Here is a 15,713-nt window from a genome sequence, read left to right on the forward strand (position 1 = left end):
CCCCCCCCCCTTTCACCCCCTTAAAGCATGACTTCTGGGATAAAAACTATCATTTGTTCTTCCCCGGGACTCAAACTATCTCTATTCCAAATTTCAACTAAATCGGTTAAGCGGTTTAAGCGTGAAGAGGTAACAGACAGACAGACACTTTCGCAATTATAATATTAAGTATGGATTAAAATAATCAAATTGTTTTTAACTCGATACCTTCTTGTAGAGACGACTACATTTACTTTAACTACTAATGATACTACGTGATGTCTAGACAAGATAAAAAAACTGCTCGAAGACAAGATATATTATTTTCATCACATTTGCTCGAAAAAGTTTTCTGCAGGTGTACTAAAGGATAAAGGCCTATATTGTTCCCGTGGGAATTATGGATTGTGAAAAAAATAACTTTTTTTTAATTATGTCACTAATTAAAACGAACCAAGTAGGTATAAATGAGTTTTAGTTTTAAAATACTGACGTTTGTAATTTAATATTTTTGTATGTATATGTTTAAATATATTTAATTTGAGTAATTTAATAGGCATTTAAAATATTTTTAGACAATTTTCAATCGTGGTTTAATGACGAATGGGTATGTGCCTTCACTGCTTTTGATGTCTAATCTGTCAATGAATGACAATATGGCGGACGAATGTTCGAAATATCACCTTATTTAACAAACAAAATTTAGTTAAGTTTGATGACAAAACATTGTGTATAACTCTGAGGGTAAAAATGCAAACTAGGGACTTTAATATCACCCTTCGTCTCCAATATTTCACTTACCCCCCACTTTGCACAGAATAGGTACCTACTATTAGTTCCTTTATCAGTTTTACAAGAATATTCCATTGACACATACTTATTTCGATCATGACCGATAAGAGTAAGTAGGTATTAGTAGTGTTATTGATAGTAGAATAGGCGTGAAGTACCTATAAGAAAAAAACGTGCACTCAAGTTTGACTTACACTGAACTAATTACAAGTTCATTTAAGTTATTTATTTCAGGGTGTACAGCTCACTTCATCTTCTTCTTCTTCTTCGATAATATCCTCGATACCATGATAGTGGTGAATTGGTGATATGATCAAATTGATCACCATTTAGCTAAGTAGTCAAACATTGGCAATATTTTATTGAATTCCTGTTTTTGTTTCTTTTTTCACCGAATATAACTTTCTATATTCTTCTACTTCCAATATTTTTCTTCTAAATTTAAAAGCTACCTCTTATAATAATTACAAAAATCTAACAAAAGGGCATTATTAATATACGTCAGATTGTCTAAAAATATTTTCCAAAATGTCAATGCCCAGAGAGGAAAATGGGGACTACGTTTGTATGGAGAAGCGGTAGCTTCGCGTCGTCTTAACGACTACAATAAACAACACAGAAGGTCATTTATTAAACAACGGTTATTTTTAGTCCCAAAACTTCTGATCAAACATGGATCAGACCCGCCGATCCACATATGGTTTCCCTTTTGCATATTTCACAACCACCCTTATACCCATTAGATGTCTGTAGTAGGGAGATATTATTGATTATACCATTAACCCACATTCTTACAGCAGTTCATAATTCTTGACGCCTATATCATAATAAACCCTCATGAGCATAGCACACATAGGAATACAAAATGAGACGCCCGAGGGATATTGCTCGTGATAAAATATCAGGCAAAAATTAAACCCAGAAGCTAAGTGAAGACGTGACTCGCTTTTGTACCAGCACACTTAGTGATTACGTTAGACCAAAGCTCTTATGTCACCTAACTTACGACATACCCAAGTCAACCCTTACTTTAAAATATTTTCATATCAATTCAGATACCAATTGAATTGTTTGTATCAGGGATCGGTCCGGTAGCCCCTTCGAGGGTTTTGGAAGATGTATTTCGTACGGCCTTACTTACCAAAGCCGTTGCTAACTAAAACCCTTTTATTTGGATTTTTATAATTAGGAGGATATTTTTTTTAATTAGGAGGGGGATTCCCTTTCATTTTAGCGGTATCTCTGAAAGGGAAACCCCTTCCTAGAGCTAAGTCAAATGAACGGATAAGCAATTAAAAGTAAATGCCAATCGTTGGGACTATTCGATAAACGACTAAGCCATTTAAAGGCTTTTTTCTGGCAAGGATGGGTTGGATCCCTGGTTTGGATCTCTTCGAAAATTGAATAAAGTTCCTAAGTACCTATATGAAAAATAACATACATACAGACATGGTTACTATGGTTAGATACTGTGTTATTTTTTCCGTGCTACTAATCAGTAAAATTAAAACTTATAATACGTCAACTGATTTTTCTAACAGGTACATTAATTTGGAAATTCATTGGTTTTATTATTTTATTAAATATTAGTGCGCAATAAAGTTTACTGTAAATGTCTATAAATGTTTAATTGAATTTTTTTACGCGCCCTCGATACGTTGAGGATTTAATTAAAAGTGTAAGATAATGATTATATTGATAATGAGTGTATGATGTGTGGAATATCCAAAACAATTGTAAATTCCTACAAGAGGGCGAATCTCGCATAACTAACATATTAAGCATTGGTATGGGGTATTAACTTAAGTGATATCACGGTTATATACGTATATATTACTTTATAAATAGGCCCATAGAATCATGATTTTAGGTTATAAAATATGTACACAATGGCGTCGGTCCATAGCAGCTGGGTGAACCTTTAAAAATGCTAATTAATGCCCCCGGGAGTAAAACTACTTACAGGTGAACAGTTATCGAGCCGGAGGCCAGAGAAGACATTTGATTTAACATTGTAGTGCCATTGTCTATAAAGTAGTTCACGTAAATGCTTTAAAATGGCTGTTAGATGTAAAATAGAACTCAGGTGATCATTAAACATGCCAGCCCTATATGGATTAACATTAATGCTATAATACTGCTGTTGGCATTTTTTTACTGCTTTATAATGTTATTGTAGAACCTAAGACGCTAAAAACAGCTAGAAGCTGTACAGCAAAATCGTGGTTTGCTGCACTAAAACTAATGGCCTTACAGTAGCATTTTAAAATGCCATTATTGAACCAGTATACAGTTTCAGGCACCATAATGGCTTCAAAATGCTGATATAAAGTGTTAAGATTCTTCGTGAACTTTTATAAGTGTTTATGCGCACCTTAAGTCCTATATAAGCTTACTATAGGTATTTGTCTGTTAAAATGCTTCCTGTTACTTGGGTAGGTACTAGTACCTAAAGAAACAAATTGTACCTACAATGAGTTGATTAAAAAGGACAAAAGTAGCGCAATGAGAAAACGGGGTAAAACGAATTTAAAAAAAACCGGCCAAGTGCGAGTCGAACTCGCGCACGAAGGGTTCCGTACCATTATGCAAAAAACGGCAAAGAAATCACGTTTGTTGTCTGTGAACCCCACTTATTATTTATTTTATTCTGTTTTTAATATTTGTTGTTATAGCCGGCAACAGAAATACATCATCTGTGAAAATTTCAACTGTCTAGCTATCGCGGTTCATGAGATACAGATCTGGTGACAGATGGACAGGCAGACAGACAGACAGACAGACGGACGGACAGCGGAATCTTAGTAATAGGGTCCCGTTTTTATCCTTTGGGTACGAAACCCTAAAAATTAAATATTACATTCAGAGACACTGCATCGCATCGCAAAATCGCATATCTGTCAAAATACATAATTATTTTTCAAATTTACACTAGATGGCCTAAGCTGCTAGTTTGAGGTTGACAATTCAATACACTTGTTTGTCCTCATCCTCCTCTGATATTTTGATAGAGTTCGGTTGTTCCGGATTGACCTCTCTGATCAAAGGGCCATGTTTCCAGCCCGACGGGTACCCGTACTTTCTCACGTCGTCCCACCACTGCTGCTCGCCGTCCAGCCAGATACAGTACACTACGTTAGTGCCAACCAGCACGGCGAAACATACCCAAAATGCCACACGCCATTGGCTGACAGTAGACTGCAAAAAAATAATACTGTGAGGGTGACATTGACTAACGAATTTTAACATTATATTATTTATGAGCCAGTGTAGAAGTTTATCACCTGTCTAATGTGTTTACAATTAAGTATAATATCACGTTGGTGGAAAACAGGCATTAAGCCCACCTGATTGTCAGCGGTTACTGGTCTATGGATGCTTGCAGCTTGGGGTGTCATAATTATGCGCGTTGACGACATTTTGAAAATCTGTACAATTACTTTTTGAAGAACCCCTTAATGTAGTTCTTCAGCGGGAGCGACCGCGGCATATTTATCAGCAAATTCAGCCTATAAACATCCCACTACTGAGCACATGATTTCTCCTATGAGGATCATGATCTGCTTAGGATAAGGATGGAAAGGAATCAAATATAAGGGACTCTTCTTCTTCCTGCCCTTAATCCCAACTTCATTTGGGGTCGGGCCTTCTTGTGCGCTTGCGCCAGGCCAGTCTGTCCTGGGTTGTCAACAATGGGATATTCTGGGTTTTTAGGTCCCTCTCGACGGTGTACCACCAAGTGGAGGGCGGTCTGCCTCTGCCTCTTGGTCGCTGCGTGCTATTAATGTCCAGCACTGTTTTTACGGGGTGGCTATCGTCTCGCCTCATGACGTGCCCGTACCATCTTAGTCGCCCCTCCTTGACCTTCTCGGCTATTGGTGCAACTTTGAAGGAACCTCTTACATATTCGTTCCGCACTTTATCTAAGCGCGTCACGCCTCCTGCCCACCGGAGCATTTTCATCTCTGCTGTGTGGAGCTTTTGCTCGTGCTTCCTCAAAGTTGCCCAGCATTCGGAACCATATGTCATGGTAGGTCTGACGGCCGCCTTATATACTTTGCCCTTAGTTTTTATTGGCACTTTTCTATCACACAGAACGCCGGACAGCGTTCTCCATTTAAGCCAAGCCGTATTAATTCGATGGTCCACATCTAGGTCGATTTTTGAGTCATGTGTCAGCATAGAGCCGAGGTATTTAAAACGCGACACCTTTGGGATTTTATTTCCGTCCACTACAAGATTGCAGCCAACCTCTTCCGTTCCGCCAAAGTCGCATTCCATAAACTCCGTTTTGGTGCGGCTCACTCGCAGACCGTGTTTTTCAATTTCAGCTACCCATACGTCTAAAACTTTTTGGAGCTCTGATGCGGTGTTCTCCACCAGCACTATCAAATCAAATATAAGGGACTGATAAACTAATACTCACATCAGGCGTCAATAAGCCGATAAGAAACGGAGTAATCATTCCCGTAAACGTAGAAGTAGTGTTTACGAGCGAGGTTACCGAGCCTGCAAAGTTTGGCGCTAAGTCTAAAGCGTTCACCTAAAAAGCAAAAATTTGAAGTATGTAGAGAACAACACTTTACTTTGTAAATTAGCAATATTTAATGTTTTTAAAAGGAGATAGAAATATTGATTCTGAAAACGTGATCAAGAACTTTAAAATTTTGATAGGTAGGTAAGTAGTAAAATTATATCAGTTTGTTTTACCAATATTCTCTACTCAATACAAGTACAACAAAATGGATAGTCTATCTCGCGGGCCAGATACTGTCGCGTAGCTCCTGTGCTAAGCCTACAGGTAGGTAATTGATATACCTACATAATCTTCGTATTAAAAACAAATAAACAAATACTTTTTACAGAAATGTTGGGAAAGAGACTGTAATGACACATTGCCTTTAAATAGTAATCAATTTGGTACCTATGTAAAAAGTAGTAAAGATTAATTTTTATTATATTTGTACCTTCATTCCGGCATAAAACCCTCCCATCAAACCCATAGAAAGAATAAAGTAGAACATCGCAGCATTTCGATCACATCCTGCGTATGAAGCGAGAATGATACATATCGCGGGACCGGTGGCAGCTGTAAAAAATAATCACAATTTTTAACAAAGGTAGTTTTGAGAGAAATCGCTTTTAATTAGGTAGGTTAGGTAACTCATTATGAAAATGCACTGAAACTGCACTTTAATATGGAACCAAGCCGCTTTGCATGATGATAGTAAGTCCAAATTTAATGTTTTTCACCAAAACACCTCAAATATCATCCCTTAGATGAAGTGAGGTCTATTAAGAAAAAAAATTATATGTAAAAGTTTCACAGATCAACCGATTATAATCAATTATTTGTCAATATAAATAAAATGTCTAAATTTAACGTAAAAAAATATAAACAAAATATTTTAACCAGAACCATTTTAACTAACCAGAACAAAAGAAAAGCTTAATAAAAAAATCATTTTGAATTAAAAAATCTGCTTTTTTAAAAATCACTAAAACATTGAAGAATGTTTACAAGTATGTACCTATAGGTAAAAAACTTATCTAAAGCCCCTTTTGCTTGTGTGAGTAATGTGTATTGATAGACGTTCCATATTTGAAATTGATAATATAAGAAAGAACGGAGAGAGAGAGAGTAAGGTTTGCAGATTCATTATTTACTTAGATAAGAAGTTTTTTTGAACCCACCCTGTTATCAATGTTGCAGTTCATTAAAAATAAAGGTTGGCAAAATACGCATCTTAAATTCGCCTTTAGTTAACTTAGCCATCACTATCATTAAATCATAATTGGAATAAGTTTTAGTAAAAAAATGACGGGGCGCAGTTGAGGACGGGTGGAGAAGTCAGGTTATTTTACATTTTTTATGTCTTTTACTTTCAAAATTATTTTACGCATCTCCATTCATTCATTGTGAATCCAAAGGATAAGTAATTATACCTTATTCTTGGTAAAATTATTATTTTAATATTTTACTTGGGCGAAGCTGGGCACCCCTTACTATTTACTTTAGGCAATTTTTATTTTCAATGAATTCCAACATTAATAAATTAATTTTTCATAAAGATTAAAGAGAAATTATTGTCAATGCTAAATAATTTATTTATCGCGTTTTTGTAAACTGTACACAACTACATGCAAGAGGGGCTTCAGCTAACTTTTTTACCAATACTTATGTAGGTATTTTATACTTACCTTTAAAGGAGCAATTCTTGTATATATATTTCGGAAACGGCTCTAACGATTTCGATGTAATTTGCTATTTGGGGGTTTTCGGTGGCGAAAAATCGATCTAGCTAGGTCTTATCTCTAGGAAAATGCGCATTTTTGAGTATTTTTTATGTTTTCTAAGCAAAGCTCGGTCTCCCAGGTATTCTAATATTATTCTTCTATTATTCTTTTATTATTATTCACTTATTCTAATATTATTCTTCTTATAAAGTTAAACAAATTTTACATTAAAAATAAAAACTGTACAATGAGAAATAAGCTTGGCTTTAATATAAAATACTATTTGGAGACATTATTTAACGTGTAAGACATTTTTTGCAAGAATACGGTGCTAAACGAAAATATGAGTTATTTTTTTCTACTATTTTGCAACGAAAATAGTGTTGTTTTATTTTTAAAAATGTTATATGACAAAATAGTAAAAAGTTGGGTTCGGAAATTTGTCTTTTTTCCTTGGGTCCCCTTTCATACATTCTGACCTCGTTCTAGCTAGGTCTTATCTGTGGGAAAACGCGCATTTTTGAGTTTTTATATTATGTTAGCAAAGCTCGGTCTGTCAGATATTTAATAATATAAACTGTTCTCTTTTTGACAGTTCACTACAAAAAGATGTATACAAGCAGAAAAAAATTAACAAAAGTGATTAGAATACATTTTGCAAATAAAAACAATTGTTAAAATTTTACGTTTTTAAACTTGAATATCTACACAAATGCATATTCCAGAAAATTGGGAATTTTTACATTTTTGCATTAATATATGGTGTTGCTGAACGTGTTTATTGAACAAATATAAAATATAACAGAATATTATTTAAATGTAGCTGAACTTCTTCTAGTAGGTAAGGAAATTTCTTCAATTTCCTAACCTACTAAGACTAATATATATTCATTAATTACCGATGGTTGTGTGAATACTTCTTCCCGTTTTGATTGTGTGCCATCCTTTTTTAACGCACAGGTCGCAAGCAATGCCAAATATGAAGGAACAGATCCACATGGCGACATACGGCAGAGCAGTCAGCCAGCCAGTCTTTGTGATGTCGAATTTGAGCACATCCACGGAATATTTCGGCAGGTCCGAGACCATTGTGTAGTAGCCCCAATCATGGCCGACCTGCAAGGATGTAAGCCTATTTAGACAAAACGCTTTATGACGTAAAATAAGTTACCTACATAAAAGAGTACGATTTCATTAAGATATGCCTGAACTATATGAAAAACACGAGATCTTCTTTATATCAAAAAACATAGAAATTTTAATCGAGACGAAGGTTTTAATGCGACGACAGCTACGATGGCGCGGTCACGTCTCCCGCATGTCCCAGGACTGAGTCCCGAAACGCATCTATAACGCAAACGATAACGATGTGTTGTTGGCGAAACTGGATCGGATTGGCTTTTCTCCCGCATTGTTGTCATTTTTCGCTAGTTATCTACGCGATCGGCAGCAGTATGTCAAGCATGGATGCTTTGTCTCGGCCCCTTATCATACCCGGTCTGGGGTCAGTCAAGGCTCCATATTAGGTCCTTTCTTATTTGGGATCATGGTAAACGACCTCAGGTCAGTCCTTCAATCGGCTCAGTGTCTCCTATATGCAGATGACCTTAAGTTGGTATATGGAGTGGAGCAGAGTACTGACTGTGAGTCGTTACAAAGGGACATCGACTCGGTTTTTCTCTGGAGCACCGAAAACAAGTTGCTGTTCAACCCGGCTAAATGTTGCGTCTGCACTTTCAGCCGTGCTCATATGCCGTTGCATGCACAATATGTGCTGGGGTCCGAGCCTATAAACCGCGTGTGCTCTATTAAAGATCTGGGTGTGGTCTTCGATACGCGGCTTACTTTCCACGAGCATATCTCGACGCTTGCTAGCGACTGCTTTCGAAGACTGGGCTTCGTTGTACGCAACCTTCGTCAATTTAACGATCCTGTTGCGATCAGGCTTGTCTATAATGCACTAGTAAGAAGCAAGCTTGAGACATCATCGATCGTTTGGCATCCCTACGAATCTACCTACAGTTTGCTTCTTGAAAAGGTACAAAAAGCCTTTTTAAGGTTTTTATACAAAAAAATGTTTAGCTATTACCCGTTTCTCTATCCGACGAAGTATCTCCTTGGGGCCTTAGGTTACAACTCTTTGGAGGTGAGACGTAACCTTAGCTTATTGACGTTTGCGTGTCGGACCCTGCGCGGTGATTCAGACTGCCCAGAACTGGTGAGTCGACTCGTGCGACTACATGTACCGGACATCCCCAGGATAGCCCTCAGACCGCGGCGACGCGATCTGTTGGCTTTGCCGGAGAGACGCACCGTGTCGCGCCTCAACTCTCCGCTGCTCCGTGCCCTCACACAGTTGAATGCTCTCTTGGCATCAGCACCCGAGTGCGACCTGTTTGCGTGGCGATGGGCGTCTGTGAGAAATGAATGCCTGAGATTCTGTGAGGTGATGGATGCGAGGCCTACATCCGTCAAAGTTTAATTAGTAATAGTTATTTGTAATTGTGTTATTTGTAAATATTTGTTTGTACCTGATTGTTATTTTTAATAACCTGTTTGTTTAATGTTAATTTTAAGTTTCATGGCGCATTGGATTTCTGTAAAGTCATGTAACATATTTTCAAATAAAATAAAATAAAATAAAAATCTTCTACTGCGCCCTGCAAGATGAAAAGCGCAAGCAAGGCGGCCAGTTCTTGCGGTTCAAAGATGTGTAGAAATTGGGTATATCAGTCACCTGAGAGCACACCAGCGACGCTCTCAGCGGTAGAACGCAGTCGCTGTGGCCGAAATCGGCTAGGAGATGATGATGATGATGATGATGATGATGACTGTAACGTAGATATAATATGCATATCAAACCAAACCAAACAGTCCTTAAATAAGTACAAAAAAAAACTAAACATCCTTTTGGGTGCTAGTACTAGTGTAAGACAAAGATAGTATGATTCGCTCTGTCTATGTTCGAAATGAGACAGTCCTTTGACAAACTATATTTGTTACCGTAAAAACCCGTTTTGAAGTGAAAACGCGTTTTCCCTATTTAAAACTAGTTTTTCGTAACACCTTGGTAAAAATGCGTTTTCACTGGTTAAACCTAGTTTTTCGAAACACGGTTTCATTAGTTGAAACTAGTTTTCACGGTATTGTGCCTTAATCAGCGAATGGAGAAGGAGCGAGTTAGGTTAATCGTGAGTAAACAACGCGCGAAGCCGAGCGAGCAAAGCGTGCATGCCGAGAAAAAAAAAGTTTTTTTTAATATAAGTGTATCGTCTAGTCAACACTAACTTTCAATTACAGTTAAAACGGGTAGTTTTCACCAAAGCACTGCGAAAACTAGTTTTCACTGATAAATCCCAGTTAAAACTAGCTATCATCGAGGCCTTACCTACGGAAAACTAGTTTTAACTAGTGAAAAGCCGTTTACCCTAAGGCGATACGGAAAATTATTGTTAGCTAGGCAAAACGCGTTTTCACTTAAAACGGGTTCTTAAGGTAACATATACATTATAAAGCCTGACCAGTAATATATGATCATTGTCAAGAGGGCGCTGTTATTTTCATGTATAGGGTGACAGTTCAGTATAGTATGAAAAAAATTGTTCCATTGAAATTCCGCAACATGGTGCGTGATCATATATTCCTGGTCAGGTTTTACATACTTAATGCAATCCCATTCTCTTGGTGTAACCATTACTACTCTTTCATCCTTGTAATCTTATTATTGTATAAAATAATATATTTTTGATAGCATAATTAAATATTTCGTGATGTAATAAAGTGCCCGCTGCCCCAAATTTAGAATACAGTGTTTTTTAGATAGATAGATAGATAGATAGATTTTTATTCGGTATTAATCATACATTGTCAATTACATAATAAAAATTGATTACAAAAATCATAATAAATTAAAATTATTTAAATTCACATAAAAATTAATGTCGACAATTTTGAGATTCTAATACTTACATTAGGAAATCAGTAAAATATTATTCAAATTAAATACTTACAATTACAATAGAAATAATCACAATTACATTAGAATTAGATGGACGAAAATAATGGTCACAATTACATTTATTACGGGGATTTGGACATACTTCATTCGTCCAGAAACTCATTTACCGAATAGTAGACGTTCATTGTGCAATAATTCTTAAGTTTACGAACAAAAGTACAGTCGGTGTCAACGGTTCTGATTGGCTCGGGTATTTTATTATAAATTTTTGCTCCCATTATAACAAGAGATTTACCGGTTTTTTAAGCCTATGCGCGGGGACAGCCAGTCCTGGCTTCCTCCTTGCGGAATTTCCCTTTGCCACAGGGAACTCATGCGGGTTTCTACTCACATACTTGCCGACCTCGAAAACAGAGAGATGGTACTGTCAAAACTCCAAGGTTAATAAAAAGCTGTTTGGCTGGCTCGTCCGTAGAAACACCGCATATTAGTCGGACAACTTTCTTTTGAATTATGAATGGCCGGTCCCTATCAGCTGCTAGGCCCCACAGGTCTATTCCGCTACTCAGGTGAGTATGAAAGTAAGCGTAGTATGCTGTCATAAGGTTCTGCAGCGAAAGTGTACGTCTTAAGCGTGACAAAGCGTAGTAGGCAGAGTTAAGTTTCGCACATAGCGCATTTAAAGAGGCTTATATTCTCCGAGATACATCGAAACTAAACCACTTGTCATGTCATGCGTCACTTTCGCACTTACATACTTATTAGAACGTGACAGACATGATGACAGATGATACAAAATCGACCATCTCAGCCCTACAGCATCTGCTTCAGGGCGTCGGCGAATAATCTAATAAACTTCCATGTAGATATTCGAGGCAAAGGTACCCATAAACATTTTATGGCAATCACGTTTTACATCCACTTTTATTTTTAGTATTATGTTCTGCATCTCATGTGGCATCTGCTCAACAATACGGTGTTAAATAATTTATTCTGTGTATGTAACCATTTTTTTCTTTTTAATTTATAATGCGTAGGTACTTCATTAGATGTATTAGTAGGTGTTAATTTTTTACTGAATAAGTGTAGGGGAAAGGAGTATTGAAACAGAAAGTGGGTAAAATCAGATAGTCCTCTATATAACATTATACACGTAACTATAGCTGACTCGACTGGCAAGTTAGATAGCACAGATGGAGGACATTCAATAAGGGCGCTAAGAGCGCACCGTGTTGTCCTTCATTTAAAGGGTGTGTCGCAGAAATAGAAAAATAATGGGGTTCGATCTAATTTTCATACTATTTTTTCAAATCAGTACCAGTTGGAAAATATGCATGCTATTTGCGTCAAAACATGGCCGTGGGGTAGAACGGGACGGGATGATATCGGATACACGTTTCAGTATATTTTTTCAATTTTAGCAATGAATTCGTGAAATTATCTCAAGATATACTACAACCTGGCCTTCCCCTGGACTCGAACTATGTCTATGCAAAATTTAAACTAAATTCGTTCACCGTTTTAAGCGTGAAGAGGTGAAAACAGACAGAAAGACAGACAGACAGACACACTTTCGCATTTATAATATTATTAGTATGGATACGCTATACTTATATAATTTTTGTATTGTACCCTAGATCTGTTTCATGTTGTCTAATTGTATTACCTAAGTGACCCTTATGTCAACAAACTTGAGCAATTCGGCGAATCATTTTTAATGTACAATGTAGTAGTGTCTGTAATATAAAGTAGAAAAATAATACCTTTAATTGGATGTTCGTAATTTATTTAATAATGCTCACTTACCGCGGCAAATACTAGTGCCCAGACTGGTGGTGATCTCAATATGGCCTTCCACGGCACAGAGTTTTTAGTCGTGCTGTCAGACTTAATGATCTTCGAGTTCAAGTAGTCCAATTCTTTCTTGGTTATAAATGGGTGAATGTTGGGCGAACTATAGCAGAAAATAGTCTGAAGAGAATGAAAACTCTACTACACTAGACACACACTACACTACACTAGATTATTAAAAAAGAAACATAAATACAATTTGATCCGAGAGAGTAGAAATTTGATTTGGGAGGGTTGGAATATTAATTACATGTAAAATTATGCAAGTAAGTATAACGGGTAAAAAAATCTTGCATATAAAAGCCTTATATATAGTAACGGCATAGAAAAATCCTGTAAAATATGTATTTATCTTCAGTTTATAAACACTGGTAATACTGTGCCATAAACAAGAGCCATAGAGATGCTTAAGTTTTATTTTTCATTGATTTTTGTTAGTTTTAAATTTAATAGCGTCAAACATCCCATGACTGAAGCAAAAACACATAGTTTTTGTGAATACACATAGTTTGAGTGAAACCAATTGCAGTTTCACTGACATGTAAAAATGTATCAATAGCATAACGGCCGAAAAGGACATACAACTTTTAACGCATCCAGTGGTAGAAATTTTGCAGGTGTCAGTGAAAAATAAAAAAATACTCCAAATTTTCTCATAAAAATGTCCCATGACTGGTGCCGTTACTATACCTATTTAATTTTTAGAGAATATGACTTACCCAGAGAACAAACCAAATCAAACCAAATCCACCATAAAAGTAGAAGACATAAGCCCAGTCTCTGCCTCCGGATAGTACCTAACAAGCCAGACATGAGCGAACCGAAAATGTTTCCGATCTGGCCGCCTCCGAAAACAAGTGCGCATTGGAGAGAACGCTCGTGCGGTGGAACCCAGTTAGAAAGCATTAACATGAGCGCCGGCATAGTGGGACCCTGTTAAAACGATATAATTGCAAGTATATAAGATCAGTTGGGGAAACTGCACTTACTCGACGAATACAAGTAAATTTTCGATATGAGATTTCTTAAAGAATTTTTAATCTTAAGTGTTTTACAAGTCAAATTAAAATAATCTCTAATTAGAGATTGTTATTACTTCACCCATTCCCTGAATGATACGAAGAATAAATAACCACATCGCTCCTCCCGCTCTGGTCACCCAAGGAGTCAGAAAAGTGAACAGTGCTGTACTCAGTAGACCCAAGCCCAGGGTCCACTTGCTGCCATACCTCTCAGCCAAATATCCTCCCAGAAACTGAGTCATAGCATAACCGTAATAAAAGGCACTAAGAATTAAACCTTGCGTTGATTCATCCCATTTAAATATGGCATACTATAAAAAAAGATAAAAAGTCAGTTTTAGGTTTTTTTTAATATAAGTAATATAAAAACATAAAGTAAGAAATTTAAAACTTAATTTACGAATCTGAATTAACTGTTAAAAAAGCCATTGTAAATGTTAAAAATTTTAAAACTGCTATTTGTATCAATTAGACCTTCCTTTATTAGAAGAAAACTTAAAAATAATTATAATTACTAAAATACTTACCGGGTTTTGGATTTCCGTGACATTGGTGCTGACTATTTCATTTGGACATGCTTCTTCAACAAAAGTATTGTTATTTAAATCTACTTCAATATTGAATTCTTTTGTTTTGTTTACCATCTGAGTGATAGCTATGTTGAGGCATACCCTCATTGTAAAAGCATTACACACTCCTATAAGCCCCATTATGCTTAACACAAAACGTTGTGGAATAAAACAACCTGAAAAAGTAAGGTAGCTATTGAAAAATAAATTAAGACTGTTACGTACCTATTGTTCTCTAAAGTAACACATAATACCCACAAAATTACCCAATAGGGAAGAGGTTCCAAAATTATGCGTTTTGACAGTGCGTCATCCTAATACAATACATTTGTCAACTAGATTTTAAAACTACACAGGAAGTTTCAGTTACAAGGGAGTTGCATAAAAATTAAAACATACATGTAAGGGAGACGTTTAGATGTTCAATTATGTATTTATTATCTGTAGTCCAATTCTGCACCGTTCATCCATTTCCTCGTTTGTCTAGTCAGCCTCCGTTCGTCCATTTCCCAGTTCGTTAATAACCTGGTTCGTCCGTTGCTTTATTCGTCTAATTCCTAATTCGTCAAATGCCTAGTTGGTCCAGTTACCCTTTCGTCTAGTCAGTTTCCGTTCGTCCATTTCCCTCATGACCACCTCATATCCAAGCCATGACCAACCCCATGATCACCTCTCTCTACATTTCTACGCGTCTCTACGCTTTAAGTAAATTAAAATGTACTTTCAAAACTTACATGATTTCAGTATTCTCGTAAGAGCATTCGTCTTCAAATCGGTCTGAGTCTGTACCTTTTCAGTTAGCAAACTATTAAGAGCCTGAGCCTGGTTTATGTCTTCTTTTTGCATCTTGATATTATATATAAATATACCACACTTCTGTATAGGTTAATAAACTCTTGTACATGGAATGTAATTCAAACGCGGCAGTTGCGTTGTATGTTTATTAAATTACCTGTATAACATTCAAATCAAAGCCTAAACAATCCAATCCATTATCAACCTGTAAACTGATGGCACTCTCCGTGTAAACATACTTTATTATGTGGGTTTATATATTCACTGCTTTATTTACACGTAGGATTAAGTCAGGTACACTACACGTACACATGATAAGGTAAATATTTATTAAATTTCAGAGATGCGTGAGGTTGTGAGCGCATGTAATCTAGGTATCAGTCTCAATAAGTCCATAGAAGAAGTTTTCTGTCACAAAGTATGCAGACTATGATAACTATACGTAAAAATAGTCATGACCATTGACCAAAAATGGGTAAGTGTGGCTGTCGGATATGTGTGGCTGGCCGT

At 36.5% G+C, this 15,713-nt stretch overlaps 1 pseudogene; it reads right to left on the reverse strand.

Moving 5' to 3' along the window:
• Positions 1 to 3,717: 3,717 nt before the first annotated feature.
• Positions 3,718 to 15,254, reverse strand: LOC134744212 (putative inorganic phosphate cotransporter; annotated as a pseudogene).
• Positions 15,255 to 15,713: the final 459 nt, after the last annotated feature.

Source organism: Cydia strobilella, chromosome 9 (genome assembly GCF_947568885.1).
Source record: "Cydia strobilella chromosome 9, ilCydStro3.1, whole genome shotgun sequence".
Classification (NCBI taxonomy): domain Eukaryota; kingdom Metazoa; phylum Arthropoda; class Insecta; order Lepidoptera; family Tortricidae; genus Cydia; species Cydia strobilella.